The sequence below is a fragment of the Chiloscyllium plagiosum genome, unplaced genomic scaffold (assembly GCF_037043375.1).
Source record: "Chiloscyllium plagiosum isolate Xiang-an unplaced genomic scaffold, Cpla_swu_hap1 HiC_scaffold_39, whole genome shotgun sequence".
Taxonomy (NCBI): domain Eukaryota; kingdom Metazoa; phylum Chordata; class Chondrichthyes; order Orectolobiformes; family Hemiscylliidae; genus Chiloscyllium; species Chiloscyllium plagiosum.
The window spans coordinates 34,453,032-34,466,907 of NW_028270177.1; the positions used below are offsets into that span (position 1 = coordinate 34,453,032).

The 13,876-nt window shown below is 43.1% G+C and overlaps 1 protein-coding gene across 2 annotated transcripts in view; it reads left to right on the forward strand.

Annotated features, from left to right (window-relative positions):
• efl1 (elongation factor like GTPase 1) overlaps nucleotides 1-13,876 on the forward strand; it is a 263,785-nt gene that overhangs the window by 174,350 nt on the left and 75,559 nt on the right. The window lies entirely within an intron of this gene.

A 13,876-nucleotide genomic window follows, 5' to 3' on the forward strand; every position in this document is an offset into this window, starting at 1 on the left:
TACTTGCAATTAGAAGGCACAGATTGTTTAGGGATAGTCAGCATGGTTTTGTTTGTGGGAAATTGCGTCTCACTGACTTGGCGTTTTTTGAAGTGTTGACAAAGAAGGTGGATGAAGGCAGCACGATGGACATTTTCTATATGGACTTCAAGGCATTTGACAAGGTTTCACATGGCAGACTGGTTGGCAAGGTTGGATCACTTGGGATCCAGGGAGAGCTAGTCATTTGGATACAAAACTGACTTGAAGATAAGAGACAGAGGGTTGCTTTTCAGACTGAAACCTGTGACTAGTGATGTGCCACAACGATCAGTGCTGAGCCCACCTCTTTTTGTCATTTATGTAAATGATTTGGATGAGAATATAGGAGCCATGGTTAGTAAGTTTGCAAATAACCTCAAAATGGGTGGTGTAGAGGGCAGTGAAGAAGATTATCTTACAGTAAAAGAGGATGGGCCAAATGGAGATGGCAGATGGAGTTTAATTTAGATGAGTGTGAGGCGCTGCATTTTGGTAAGGCAAATCAGGGTGGGATTTATACACTTAACGGTAGCGCCCTGCAGTGTGTTGCTGAATAAAGAGACCTAGGGGTGCAGGAGTATCATTCCTTGAAAGTGGAGTTCCAGGTAGACAGGGTGGTGAAGAAGGTGTTTAGCACAGCTGTCTTCATTGGTCAATTCATTTAGGATAGAATTGGGATGTCATGTTGCAACTGTACAGGACATTGATGAGACCACTTTAAATACTGTGTACAATTCTGTTTGCCCTTCTCTAGGAATGATGTTGTTAAACTTGAGGGTGCAGAAAAGATGTACAAAGATGTTGCTGGAACTAGAGGGTTTGAGTTACAGGGAGAGGCTGAGTTGGCTGGGGCTTTTTTCCTGGAACATCAGGGGCTGAGGAATGACCTTATCAAGGTTTATAAAATCATGAGGGACGTGGATAGGATGAATAGCAAAGGTCTTTTTTCCTAGACTGAGGGAGTCCAAAACAAGAGGACATTGGCTTAAGGTGAGAGGAGAAAGGTTTCGAACGGACCTGAGCGTCAGCATTTTCATCCAGAGGGTGATGCAAGTATGGAACAAGCAGCCAGAGGAAGTAGTAGAGGTGGGTACAGTCACAACATTTAAAAGGCTTCTGCAACTGTATTTAGTTAGAGGGATATAGGCCAAATGCTGGCAAATGGCACTAGGGCAGATTGGGATGTCTGGTCAGCATAGACAAGTTGAACCGAAGGTAAAAACAATGACTGCAGATGCTGGAAACCAGATTCTGGATTAATGGTGCTGGAAGAGCGCAGCAGTTCAGGCAGCATCCAAGGAGCTTCGAAATCGACGTTTCGGGCAAAAACCCTTCATCAGGAATAAAGGCAGTGAGCCTGAAGCGTGGAGAGATAAGCTAGAGGAAGGTGGGGGTGGAGAGAAAGTAGCATAGAGTACAATGGGTGAGTGGGGGAGGGGATGAAGGTGATAGGTCAGGGAGGAGAGGGTGGAGTGGATAGGTGGAAAAGGAGATAGGCAGGTAGGACAAGTCCGGACAAGTCATGGGGACAGTGCTGAGCTGCAAGTTTGGAACTAGGGTGAGGTGGGGGAAGGGGAAATGAGGAAACTGTTGAAGTCCTGGGGTTGAAGTGTTCCGAAGGGACTGTTTCTGTACTGTATGGCTCGAGAACAGCTCATCACTATTTTCTCAAGGTCCACTAGGAATTGGCAATAAATGCTGGCCTCGCCACCAATGCACACCAATAAATGAATTATATTAAAATAAAGAGAGAAAGTGAGAGCTGCAGATGCTGGAGATCAGAGCTGAAAATCTGTTGCTGGAAAAGCGCAACAGGTCAGGCAGCATCCAAGGAACAGGAGAATCGACGTTTCGGGCATAAGCCCTTCTTCAGGAATGAGGCTCATTCCTGAAGAAGGGCTTATGCCCGAAACGTCGATTCTCCTGTTCCTTGGATGCTGCCTGACCTGCTGCGCTTTTCCAGCAACACATTTTCAGCTCTATATTAAAATAAATGCCACTGACTGTCTTCCGGCATTCCCCAACCTCAGGGGCTGGAGTGCAACATCAGCCCCAGGATTAACATTTGCTTCTAATTTTTGAAGTTTTCTTTGAAGATTTGATTTTTTTTTGTTATAATGCTTCTTTAAGAGTCTGTCACTAACTAACTTGGTTAATTTGCTTTATCGGTTTTCCAAAGAATATAAAAATGATCTGCTGGAACACTGGATGTTCATAGGTAGGAGGCAGAAATATGTAATGCAGGAATCTTTGAATAATCCTAATATCAAGGAAAGGATCTGTATCCAGTTTCATACTTCACCATCTGGTTTGGATCCGTTTAACACAGTGCTGAAGTTTGAGCTCTGTTGTTGGCTGTGTTGTTTCTGAATTAACTAAGGTTCCCTTAGGTGAATGTAAAAGATCCTAATCAAAGATTAACAGGGGAGTATCACCAGTACTCTGGACATGTTTTATAACTTAACCAGCACTACTAAAACAGTTCGGTCATTAATCTCGAAGCTTTTGAGAGATTTTGCCTGTGCAGACTGGCTGCCAATTCTCTATATCTCAGTTCACTGACTATATTTCATATGTAATTCATTAGCTGTGAAGAACTTTGGGGCATCATGAATTTGTGCAAGGTGGTATATGAATGCAGTCTCTTCCTTTCTGTATTTTAGAATCCTCCTATTTTGTTTGTTGCCTTTTCTGGTGGATGAGAGCCCACAGGAACCTGGCAGTGTAGCTTGCACCAGAATGTTCTATGTTTGCAATTGCTCCAGTTCTTCCCACTCAGCACAAGTGCTGGAGAGAGAAGCCAGGTAGCAGAAGACCTTAGAGAGTAGTGCAAGAGCTGAGAAGGAAATTCAAAAGAGAGGAGAGAGTTAGCAATCATAAGTGAAAGGAGAAACAGAAAAACATTGGAAAACATGAGGCAAATATTATTTTACAATCAGCAACCAGGCATACCCAGAAAGCTATATGTCCGGACCTCAGAACTCTCAGACTACTAACTACAAGGATATTGCGTGCAAAATTTAAGCTTTCCAATGTCTCTAGCTAGCCATTGATGGTTATCCAAGAAGTGTTAGAAGGATTATAACCAGTTGCGGAGGAACCTCAATTATTCGAACGAGATGGGCAGACGCTATTTCGCTCGGATAATTGATTATTCGGTTAATTGATTCAATGCCTTTCCTCGGGGGCTCGGAGTTTGCTGTTAAGTCTGCTCCCCGTTCAGGAGACTAGGCAGCAGCAGCACACTGCGTGTGAGCCCCCGACCCCCTGTCCGCCACACAACCCCGTCCGACACCGCCTCCCCCGCCCGTCCCCACAACCCTGTCCAACAACAGCCAGTCGTGCACCCCACGCCTGCCCCAAGCCTGTCCAACACTGCCCACACCCCCAACACTGCCCCCTGCCCACCCCCAATCCGATCCAACACTGCCACCCGCCCGCCCATCCAACCCATCCAGCAGTGCCCCCCGCCCACTCCCAACCTTGTCTAACACTGCCCCCATCATCCCCTGCCCCCACCCGCTCCCCGTGTGCCCCTTCGCTCCTATCCGCCCCCACGCCCTCTCTGGGACAGCCGGAGTGGACACCAAAAACAAGACTGCTGCTGCTGCTGCCGCTTTTTGGGGATGTCCGTGCGTGCGCACGCGCACACACACAAACAAACTTTACTGCAACCTTTTGACAGGTTCCACTTTTGTCCTTTACAGGACAACGTTGGTGAGATTATCTGGGGAAGGGGGGGGTTTAGGGAATGTGTTTGGGGAGAGAGAGAGAGCTGGATGTCAGTAATTTGGAGAAGTTGCCTGGGCTCCCAGGACTATTCTCAGCAGCATTTCGGTAAGCCGAGATCACTTTCAATCACTGTAAACAAAAGACGTGATCAGTGTTAGAAACACACTTTGATGTCATGTTTCTATCGGGACCTTGAGATCTTCGGATAGTCTGATACTCAGATAATTGATATTCGGATAATCGAGGTTCCCCTGTATATCACATGAGCAACTTTCCTAGAATCCCTGCTCCTCAACTAGCCTCTGCAATCTCCTTGTTGACCCCCATTCAAACCAAACCAATCCAACTACCTTTGACCTTACTTGACCATCCACTCAACCCAACTTCCTTCCCAACCTCTCACCTCCCTCCTGCCAGCCCAATCCCTCACCCACTGATTTGTCACAGGATCTTCCTCACCTAATGACTTGACACCCTGCCTCCCTTATGCATTTGCCACGTCTCCTCCCTCACAGAAACATCATTGTTGAATCAGATCTTTCCATACTCCTAGTACACATGCTTACCTCAGTAGGAAAAATTGAGTAGAGACCAGTGGAAACTTTGATTTTACTTAGATTTAGATTAGTTTAGATTAGATTACTTACAGTGTGGAAACAGGCCCTTCGGCCCAACGAGTCCACACTGACTCGCCGAAGCGCAACCCACCCAAAACCCTACATTTATCCCTTTACCTAACACTATGGGCAATTTAGCATGGCCAATTCACCTGACCTGCACATCTTTAGACAGTGGAAGGAAACCAGAGCACCCGGAGGAAACCCACGCAGACACGGGGAGAATGTGCAAACTCCACACAGACAGTCGCCTGAGGCGGGAATTGAACCCGGGTCTCTGGCGCTGTGAGGCAGCAGTGCTAACCACTGTGCCACCATGCCGCCCTTCCCCACCATTCTAACTGAAAGACACACAATACTCTTCTCAACTATTGAGCTGTTTAAGACTAACTCAGGCTTATAAACCTAAGATCTTTCTAGTCAGTGTCTTAGAACTATACTGCATGGTGCATTCAATTTTTAGTTCCTATTTTTATGAGCAACCTATGTATGGAGGTTTCATATTGGCAGATATAATGAATGATGATTGATAATATACCTCCTCTTGTCAATGAATTGAGAAAACATTGTGAGAGAGTTGAACCAGTGAATTGTTTCAAATCTGAACAACTTGAGAATTATCTGAAATTCAGAGAACATGCAACCTGAAAAAAAATGTTTGCAGTGTTTCAGAAATGTTCATGTATGATGATGATTAAATTACACAGAGGTATCTTCGCTAAGCAGGAATGTTTCAAACAGTTTTGATCATTATGTTAATTGATGAACCCACTGCTGGTGGAGGTGTTTGTGGCTGAACCAGTAATTCTGCTGAATCTGAACATTAAAGTAAAATTGATTACTGAGTTTTAAGTTGCAATATGGTTATCCATGTCTTCTCTATAGCTAGCCAGGATTTATTTAATTCAAATTTAGAGATTGAAATCTGTTTATGGGGGAAAAAAATCACTGCCAATAAAATTAGTATATATTTGGCTGTTAGCAAATAAATTTTTATTCTTCAAATATGTACATAAGGAAATGATTGTGTTTGTGAACATTCCCTGCAACCTGAAACTTATCAAGCTATTTTCACTTTATATTTTAGCTTGTTAGTCCAGTGGATGTTGAAGGCTTTGTTGAACTGAAGATGCAAAATGCATACAAGGATTTCTCATTAGTAAAGCTCGTGATCAAGGTGTGATTATCGATCATGTTGACTGGAATAATTCAGTAACTGAGCTTGTTATTCGCAATGCTAATTTAAAATTGTAATGCATTTTGACTATAAATTAATTGAGATGATTTCAACCCTTTGTCTGGTGAGGTGAAATGGAAGATGTTTGTGCTGTTTTGAGTACCCAATTCTCCTCCCAGTCAAGTTGCTTTTTTGAAATTGGAACAAGTTGTACGCTTTGGAAAAATGACAAGTGCACCAATCCTGTTCTCTTTGACAATATGTCCAGGAGGAAATGCTAGATAGTGATCATTATTGAAAACTGATTTTTTTCTTTGCCTCTAGCTTTAATGCTAAGGTAGCTGAGACCAAATGTTAGCTTTATCATTGCTGACATCAGCTAATGCAACAGATACTGAAGATCAAACCAAGAGATCTTCTGTCTCAGTCACCAACTTATGGGTTAAGTTCACTGTAAGAACCTGGGAGGGAAAACACCCAAACATCAAAGGAGGAAGATGCAAAAGAACTGTTAGGAGGGACAATGAATGATCATCAGGATCTTAAAATAAGATTTAAAAATTTTAACGCAAGTTTCAGTTGTTTTTGAGTAAGACAATAGAGGCATTGAAGCTAAATAGGTGTGTTAATTTGGATTGTGATTAATATCCATTAGGTTTTGTTTCACGTATTCTCGAGCAAAATCAAATCTTTTGTCCCACACATTAAAGAATCATAACTGAATACTTTTGGCAAAAGTAGCTGATATTGATTGTCTTTTGCTAAAGAGCTGCATGAATATTTCACTGGGAACAGAATTAAAATTTGTAGGAATAAGTATATACTGTGTTGATTGAGTGTTCCACATGAAAGCATAAACTCAGAGCTGCGGGGAAGCAGAGTAGAGGAATGAACATAGGAACAGGAATGGGCTATTGAGCTCCTCTAGTCACTTAGATCATGGCTGATCTAAACCCGAGCTCAACTTATCTACTTTTTAATTAGATTCTTTGATGACTTTTCCTAACAAATATCTATTGAATATAATTCTTAAAAAAACAAAATTGGCCTGGCAATCACTTGTGTGGGACTGAATTCAAATTTCCAATGCTCATTTGTGAAAAAGCTTCCTGATTTTATTCCTACCTCTAATTTTAAGATGGACTCATATTCTGAATTTCGCACCACAAGAAACAGTTTACCTGTGTTGGCCATATTGATTACTCTAAAGATTTTAAATATAATTGCTTAATTTTTCAAATTTAAGGCAGTACAGGTCAAGTTTATGCATTGTGCCCTCATAATATTAGCCTTTAAGCCATACTGTCATTCTGCTGAATTTGCCCTGCTGTTTTCACGACTGACATATTTTTTTGATTTTCCGAGCTCACAACTGAGTACAGTAGTCCCCATGGGGTCTGGCCAAGGCCCTTATGACTAACACATCACTTCCTGGTGTCAGTACACAGTAATCGAGCAGTGTAGAATAGAGAAGTGAATGTTGCTAGGTTACACTGAGAGTTTTTTTGTTAATCCAAGAACCGTATCTTTAAAAAATTAGAACGACAAAGAGAAAGAAATGCTTTTAAGAACAGGGATTCACCAGGAAGGCTGCATAATTTCATAGCAAGGATACTATTGTGACTTTTTCTTATGGCTATGGGTTCCGGAAGTGAGGAGATGATCAGGAGCCGAGGGTTGTTACAAGTGAAGCTGATTTGTTCTCTGTTAATTGAGCAGGTTGGAACTGAAACAACTTACACGGACAAAGACAAAGGACAGTATTGCTGTTCTCCGCGGCAGAAGCTGCCGGTTCTCTGCAGTAAAAATAAACTCAGTTTAAGATTGAAGAAAACCAGTTTTCTTCTTCCCTGCAGTTGGGGTATTGAGTACAGGAGTTGGCAGGTCATGTTACAATTGTACAGGACTTTGGTTCGCCCACATTTGGAATACTGCATACAGTTCTGGTCACCACATTACCAAAAGGATGTAGATACTTTGGTGAGGGTGCAGAGGAGGTTCACCAGGATGTTGCCTAACTATGAAGAGAAGTTGAGTAGATTAGGATTTTTTAATTAGAAAGATGGAGGTCGAAGGGGGACCTGATTGACGTCTACAAAATCATGAGAGGTGGATAGCAAGAAGCTTTTTCCCAGAGTGTGGGAGTCAATTACTAGGGGTTACGAGTTTAAAGTGAGAGGGGAAAATTTAGGGGAGAATGCATTGAAAGCTCTTTACGCAGAGGATGATGGGTGCCTGGAACATGTTGCTAGCGGAGGTGGTAGAGGTGGACATGATAGCATCATTTAAGGTGCATCTAGACAATACATGAATGGGCAGGGACCAAAGGGATACAGACCCTTAGAAAATGGGTGACAGGTTTAGATAGAGGATTTGGATTGGCGCAGGCTTGGAGGGCCAGACTGCCTGTTCCTGTGCTGTAATTTTCTTTGTCCTTTGTTCATTATTCTCTTTCTACACTGACTATATTTTAATACTAATATTAATCAATTGGTCTGTAATATCACTGGGACACATTTACTGCTGGGTGGCATAGTGGCTCAGTGGTTAGCACTGCTGCCTCACAGCACCAGGGTCTCAGGTGCGATTCCAGCCTCGGGTGACTGTCTGTGTGGAGTTTGCACGTTCTCCCCGTGTCTGCATGGGGTTTCCTCCAGGTGCTCCGGTTTCCTCCCACAGACCAAAGATGTGCAGGCCAGGTGAATTGGCCATGCTAAATTGCCCATAGTATTAAGTGCATTAGTCAGAGGGAAATAGGTCTGGTTGGGTTACTCTTTGGAGAGTCGGTGTGGATTAGTTGGGCCGAAGGATCTGTTTCCACATTGTAGGGAATCTAATCAAAATGGTAACATATTTCGGCTTCAGACTTGTGCGTAAAGATCATTTTACTTCCTTGCTGAAGAGAACATCACAACTGAACATCTTCTCCTGGACTCAAATAGCCATGTTGTTTTGTGCATTCATTGTCAATGTGTTTCTTGTTATGCAGATAGTTTTCACCAGAAAGTCTCTGATTTGAGAACTATTTAAGGAGGATGTTTGCCATTTTTCAGCAGTAAATGTGTCACAGTGATATTACAGACCAATTGATTAGTATTTGGAGAACTATCTTGCAACGACCTGTTTTTTAAACAACCTCTGTATATTTGGATACCTTGGGAATCAAACTTGGGGGGATTCTTGCTGAATGAAAAATATCCCTCTATTGTTAGTTACCGATAGTGAATTTTTACAAAAAAGGAAAAGAAAAGTTTTGAAAAATAGGTTTGAAAATACAATAGTGTTAAGAATGGATCAGATGAAATACATAATTAGCAGAATTCTGGTGTGTACATTTTTTAACTTGTACAGTAAAAGTTGTGTTTTAATGTATTTTCTAGTTTGAATGTAGCTAATACTTTGCAATAAAACTACTCCTGATCTTCAAGTAGCTGAAACATTGATATTTTAAACATTGCAAGAGTGCAATCTGAAAACAGAAAAATTAATTGATCGTGGGGGTATGGAATTTCGCTCTGTATTTCAATAATCTGAAGGTTAATGACATAAATGTAGAAACGTGCTGCTGAATAATTTCTCGCAATGCTTTTTCTTATCAGTAAATTGAGGATTATAATTGAAAAAGGGCTGAAATCCCAGAGTGAGGCTGCAAGGTCTGGAGAATCTGCAGTCAGTTTGATTTTCTACACCATAGTTTTTTTTTTATTGCATTCCAGTGCTACATGTCTACTTTCATTCTACCTCGATAGCCTGTCAATCGGATTGTCGTGGTGATATGTTAACATTTGTCAGTACTCGAGACCCCAGAGAGTGTTAATATTGAACAATGAATTTGCGTCTTTTTAGCCCAGAATCGTTGTTGTCGCAGTTACAGATTGAGCCGTTTATTCAGTCACTTCATTTCACAGGGAATTATCAACCATGTTAGCCTTTAGCACAAGAGGATTTGCGTACAGGAGCAAAAAAGTCTTGTTTCAGTTAAATGGATCAATGGTGAGCTTGCACCTTGAGTATTATATGCAGTTCTGGTCCCCTTGCCTAAGCAAGAATATTGTCAGAGAGGGAGTGTAGTGAAGTTTCAGCAGACGGTGGTGATGATACTAGGTAATAACAATGACTGCAGATGCTGGAAGCCAGAGTCTAGATTAGAGTGGTGCTGAAAAAGCATAGCAGGTCAGGCAGCATCCAATGAGCAGGAAAATCGACGTTTCGGGCAAAAGCCCTGGTGATGAGAATGACCTTTGAGAAGAGAGTGAGAAGACTCGGCTTCTGTTTTCTGGAGTTGAGCAGAATGAGAGGCGAATGAATAGAAAATTGCAAAATGATTAAAGGAGTAGACCGAGTAGATACAGAAAGGATGTTTCTGTTGGTTGTGGTGTTTAGAAGCTGGGAATACAGTCTCAAAATAAAACCCGGTAAAAACAATGACTGCAGATGCTGGAAACCAGGTTCTGGATTAGTGCTGGAAGAGCACAGCAGTTCAGGCAGCATCCGAGGAGCTGCAAAATCGACGTTTCGGGCAAAAGCCCTTCATCAGGAATAAAGGCAGAGAGCCTGAAGCGTGGCGAGATAAGATAGAGGAGGGTGGGGGTGGGGAGAAAGAAGCATAGAGTACAATAGGTGAGTGGGGGAGGGGATGAAGGTGATAGATCAGGGAGGAGGGTGGAGTGGATAGGTGGAAAAGAAGATAGGCAGATAGGACAAGTCATGGGGACAGTGCTGAGCTGGAAGTTTGGAACTAGGGTGAGGTTGGGGAAGGGGAAATGAGGAAACTGTTGAAGTTCACATTGATGCCCTGGGGTTGAAGTGTTCCGAGGCGGAAGATGAGGCGGTTCTTCCTCCAGGCGTCTGGTGGTGGAGCGGCGGTGAAGGAGGCCCAGGACCTCCATGTCCTTGGCAGAGTTGGAGGGGGAGTTGAAATGTTGGGCCACAGGGCGGTGTGGTTGATTGGTGCGAGTATCCCGGAGATGTTCCCTAAAGCGCTCACCTCCATCCAAGGCCCTAAAGGAGCCTTCCACATCCATCAAAGTTTTACCTGCACATCCACTAATATCATTTATTGCATCCGTTGCTCCCGATGCGGTTTCCTCTGCATTGGGGAGACTGGACACCTCCTAGCAGAGCGCTTTAGGGAACATCTCCGGGACACCTGGTCACTGAGTATCAGGCTCTGTCTAACTCATTTTTTTTTAATCCCTGAATACTCAGACTGATACTGTTTTCAATGTGGTAACTACTTTGGTTGCCCTTTCATGGCTATCTTAGTCATAGTCTTTCTCCCTCTCTCTTTTTACTCTTAGCCTTTTTGGAGTTGCTTGTAGAAGTTTGGTCCACTTTAACATTCTCCCAGTCTGGCCAGGCTCCGGATTTGCCCTCCCAGGTGCTATAAAGCTGATGATAGAGGCATTTCAAGCTTTCTGGCATTTTGGGATTCTGCATACTATTCTTTCCTGCAGTATAGGTTCTTCCTGCTTGTGTTTCAGGCTTTGTCTGCCAGAGTCTAATGCTTACTGTATTCCATTTTCAAGTGTTTAATGTGTCTGGTGTTACCTCCTTTCAGTCTCTGATGTAGACTAAGTCTATCTTTTGTCTCGCAGCAAGCTTTTGGTCAGCAAGTAAGGCAGATTTAGAAAAATATTAGCAGGTCTGTCCTACAAGCCCACCTGCTTCAAGAAGACCACTATCATCCCAATAGCTAAGAAAGCACATGCAGTGTGCCTTAATGACTACCACCCATTAGCTCTGACCTCCATAATCATGAAGTGCTTCAAAAGGCTGGTCATGACCCACATCAACTCTAATCTTCCAGCCTGCCTTTATCCCCTGCAATTCACCTACTAGGTAACGTAACAGATCCACAGCAGGCCATTTCCCTAGCACTGCACTCCTATCTGGAACATCTGGAAAACAAGGTCACCTACATGAGACTCCGGCTCATTAACTACAACTCTGCCTTCACCACCATAATCCCCTCCAGACTGATCTCAAAACTCCATGACCTAGGTCTCGGTTCCAGGCTGTGCAATTGGATCCTCAGCTTCCTGACCCACAGACCGCAATCAGCGAAGATGGGTAACTGCACCTCCACCACAATAACTCTTAACACTCATCCCCCAAGGGTGTGTTCTCAGCCCCCTACTGTACTCCCTGTGCACCCTCAACCGTGCAGCCAGATTCCAAGCTAACATCATCTACAAGTTTGCTGATGACAGCATCTTGGTAGGGTGGATATCAAACAATGATGAGTCAGAATACAGAAAGGAGATAGAGGGCTTGGTGACGTGGTGCAATGAGAACAACCTCTCTGTCTCAATATCGGCAAAACTAAACAACTGATCATTGACTTCAGGAAAAAAGAAGGAGAACACACCTCCATCTACATCAATAGAGGTTGAGAAGGTTGACAGCTTCAAGTTCCTAAGCCTAATGGTCAAGAAGGCACAACAACGCTGCTTCTTCCTCAGGCAGCTCAGGAAACTTGACATGTCCATAAGGATCCTCACCAACATTTACAGATGCACCACAGAAAGCACACTGTCCAGGTAAATAACGGCCTAGTACGGCAACTGCTCTGCCCAGAAACTACAGAAGGTTGTGTGCACATTCCAGACCACCTTGGAAGCCAACCTCCTGTCCATGGACTCCATTTACGCTTCTCGTTGCCATGGAAAGGCTGCCAACATCATCAAAGGTCCATCCCACGATGGTAATGCTCTCCTAGCACCTCTTCTTTCAGGCAGAAGATACAGAAGCTTCAACACATACATCAGCAGGTTCACAAACAGCTTTTTCCCTGACAAATGGACATGAAACTTCAAATGATGTTGGTCTTGTTAATGTTGTTCTTGCCTTGCACATGTCCTGTTCATTGTAACCTGTATGCCTCACTCTGTCCAATTTCTTTCCACCCTATGGTCTGTATGTTCTTGCTTACTATGATCTGCCTGTAATGCTTGCAAGTAAAGCATTTCACTGTACTTAGGTACACATGACAACAAATCAAATCAATCAGTGGAATTTGGTGTGCCCTGACTCTGTTAGGAGGATAATTTTAAAATGTAAACCCTGCTGAAGTTCCTAGTTGTACCATAACTTGCACCTGATACCCACCTGGCATCCTACCACACAGAACCATACCCCATGGCACCCCATCATCTATCACCTACCCCAGCCCATCACTATATCTCCATTCCCAGCATCACCTTAATGTCACACTTATCTTTATGTACTTGCCTTTTCACGGAGCTATCAAAGTGGGGCTGTCTGTGATCTCGATCTTTAAATTGCACGTTGTGGCATCTTTCTGCTGTGGAAAGAAAGGTGTTGTTTGCCTTCCCCGACTGTTATTTGCAAGGAGACAATTGAAGTATATCTCCATATTTCTGAAGGAGATGTGACTGGATCTGCTTTCAGAAATACAGAGCTCCTTTATTTCTTAAAAAGGACGAAGTGGAGTTGCAATTTGAATGATATTGCCACTCCTGGGAAACTTTTTTTTTCTCTCTCCACAGTGCTGTCAGACCTGCTGAGTGTATCCAGCATTTTTCTGTTTGCACCAAGTCCTGATGCTGCTTTTTTACAGTTGAGTTTTTATTCCCATGCCTAATGGACCTGTTAATTCTTCCTACCTGAGTCTTTCTCTCTTTCTATCAGCCTTACGTTGCATGCCTTGTCCTCAGTCCTCCATGTCTCTTTCCACACTGTATGAGACCTACATTCAATAAACTTCTGCTGCTCTTCAACTGTCACCGTGTAGCTGTCATTGAGAAAATAGGATACAGGCATTAGCTTCTGAAGCGTGCTGCCCTGTACTTGGGTTTGTTTCATCCAGCGTCTCACCTGTTCTCTCCCAAATGATTATTAATCTTCTCTGGCATGGTGCATGGTACTGCATGTTGGGAATCTCCATTGACAGCCTGCAGCAGTTCCACTCTGTCTTTCGAAATTGCCCTTAGACACTCGATAATGAAAAAACTCCACTATTTTACCTTTTCTCACCCCAAACTGTCCCTTTTGGTCATCTTTACCCAGTGGTATATAATCTCTTTCGATTTTAGAATTAAACATGCCTTTCACACCCAGGTTAATCAAAGAAGCATTTGGGAAAAGAGCGAATCTGATAGTTTAGCCGGGGGGGGGGGAGATTGTGGGACGATTCAGCTGCTATTGAGAAGCAAAGTGCAATCTTTTTAAATTAGTAAAATGTAAGTTTATTACAGTCCAAAGGTGAGTTCTGAAATTGGCGAGGCACTGCTGCTTTTAGATTAAAAATGTCAATTTTCTGCATCACTGCAAGAGTTCTGCTTTAAATCCTGCAGAGAAAGGATGT